The sequence below is a fragment of the Eutrema salsugineum genome, unplaced genomic scaffold, assembly GCF_000478725.1.
Source record: "Eutrema salsugineum unplaced genomic scaffold, Eutsalg1_0 scaffold_12, whole genome shotgun sequence".
Classification (NCBI taxonomy): domain Eukaryota; kingdom Viridiplantae; phylum Streptophyta; class Magnoliopsida; order Brassicales; family Brassicaceae; genus Eutrema; species Eutrema salsugineum.
The window spans coordinates 8,886,537-8,889,355 of record NW_006256895.1 but is presented as its reverse complement, the minus strand read 5'-3'; positions in this window follow the sequence as shown (position 1 = coordinate 8,889,355).

The window sequence follows — 2,819 nt, the reverse complement described above, 5'->3', positions numbered from 1 at the left end:
ACTTTAAATAGATTGAGAGAGAACTTCCCTGTTATTTAAACAAAAGTCCATTTCTCTTATCACCAATCACACCCTTAACAACTTTGTAATTTACTTAATTGCTCAATTATATGGTTACTTTTACATTCTCAGTTTCCTTGTGATTATTGGTCGAGATAGCCGTAGAATACATATACTGATTGAGTCATATATTCTAATGAAGCTTGACAACCCAAAACTTGTGACCTTCCTGGAATGTCAACTCAAGATGGAAGCTATAAAGGACAATTGTGATGTTACACTAACTTCGTCCAAGTTGTAGATGGAGGCCATAAACAACCCAAAATCTTATTTATATCCGACTCATTTAAAAAGAAAAGTACTAAAAAAACATAATATGACCACAAAAAAGGGTATCTTGCTCTTCGTATGTCGCAATCGTTCTAATCATGCAAATGTGAGCTATGGAATGATGTAATATTCTCTAATACTTTATAGTCACTTGCTCAAGATCTTAGATATGAAATTAAATTATCTCTTGAACATTGACTATTACTTATTTTATATTGTTTTTTTTTTTACGCCGAACATTTATTTATACTATTATTTGCAAAGTCAAAAATTTTAACTGTCGTCTCCATAATGATCGTCATATATGTCATAAATAAAAAATATTATATGATGTTTTAATTAGTTCTCATTAGTTGATCATTAATCCTACGTGTTAATACATGTGACATGAATTTATTCGCTTTAAATAGGCCGCATAAGCCCAAATGATCTACTATGGGCCAGCGATTTTAAAAACTTTTTCCAAATCAGTGTTAACTAAAAATCTAATGTGTCCATCTGACTATATACATACTAGATAAGAATCCACATATATAGAGGTTTATAGTTTATTATTTTATAGCTGGTGAAAAACAATAAATAAAAAATATTTATATAGAAATGGAAATTTAGATTTTTTTTCTATTTAAATTAGTAATTCAATGTTTAATTTTATTTATCTAAATGTGAAAACTAAAGTAAAATTATTTTCATTTTCTTATTAACTTTACATTTTAGAATAAATTTAATTTTTCTATTTTTAAAATTTATTTAGTAACATTACCTTTTATGATTAAGATAATCTTTGTTTTGTTAGATATAAAATTGGTGTTTTTTTTAGGTCTAGCGTTTTTTTACCATTTTGTTTATTTATGAATTAATTATTCTATTAATAATTTGCATATGATTGTTTTTGTACGCTTTGTTTTGTTTATGTTTGATACATTATTTCGTCATGTAGACGTTTGTATTACGTCGTTTGGACAATCTATAGCGTCTGAAAAACGTCATGCTCTTTTTTTAGAACGGCACATGATTAGTTTCTAAAGTTCTTTTGATCCTAATTCATATATTTTGTTTTGTCAGCTTCATTTATTGTTTTGTTTATTTTTTATCGATACAACACTTTGTCGTGTGGGTGTTTTGTATCTCGCCAGGTGTGTGGCTCATAAACAAACGATCTAATGTGTATTTGGACATGTTGCGGTGTTTTGGTTTTTTTTTAAAAAAAAAAAAATCAAAACGTAATTATTACCTAAATTCCTTTTGTTATGTACCCATGTCATATCTTTTGTTTCTGATTTGTATATTTTATAATGATTTGTTTCACCTCTTTGTATTGAAGATTTTTTGTACTTTTTTCTTTCGCACGAAATTGATTCGAACTAACATGTTTTATTTTGTTTGATTGGTGTGGGTCTTTGAGTAGATTAAGTTAGTAAAAAGAAAAGTAATTTTTTAGGTTCGCAGAGTTTGTCTAATCCGTCATGTTGTTTTGCAGGTTTAATCATCGTGTTGCAGGTAAAAGGTTTTGTGGGTCAGGCCATGGAATGGAGCCAACACTTCTTTATACAAACTTTCATGTTCCACATCAATCTTTATTCAGTAAAAAGTGTATTATCTTAAGGGTCTTATATTGCTTAAGCCTCAGGTAAAGGAAAGAGAGAGAGAGATTCTTACGCTAGGGCAGTCCAATTAGATTATTGCTGAATATTAGACCAGAGGAGTTGATTGATGGCACTTGTATAATCCAAGCAAGAGCAATCAATGCACCAAAAAAATTGAGTTCGAGATCAGTTACTCTCGCAATGGCCACACCTATGGATACTACTGCTAGTGCCACATCCTGTGAAAGAACAAACTATTATACAGGATTAGAACAAAAAAACATGTCATGAGAGTTCTTAATTGACTAGGTGAAATCTCACAATAAACTAGCAAGACATTTTTGGCAAAATGGGTTCTTTTTGAAGAAAACAAACTCTGCAAGGGTAATCGTTGGTGTCATTGTGATCTTAGCCATTTGATAGAATCCAACTGGACAAAAACAAAAGCTTTCAAGTATTAGATAAGAAGATAAAACAGAGCGCAATCTCTTTATCTCTTCAGTGTCTGAACTCCAGTCTACATAGTTTGATTAGTGCTATCAAAGGTCAATTTACAGATTGAGCTATAATTCTTGATGCAGTCATTACAGATTGAGCTATGAACCTTGATATGATCCTAGGTGTGAGAATCAAGCTCCAGAATTCTCTCCAATGGTTGTGACGAGTTGAGTGTGATATTTGATGATGTGCGGAATGAAATAGTGTGAGATGGATCTGTGAATGATGATGAAACTCGGTGGGAGTGCCTTGATACTTCTAAAAGATATGAAAGGTCTCCTAGACTATCAACAGATTGTTATGCTTGTAATGAAAGGATAAAGATCCGAATTCACTAAACAAGCTTGATCAAACAATTTAGAGAGAGAACGTTTTAGAATAAAAGGTTTGATAAAATGAAAGAAA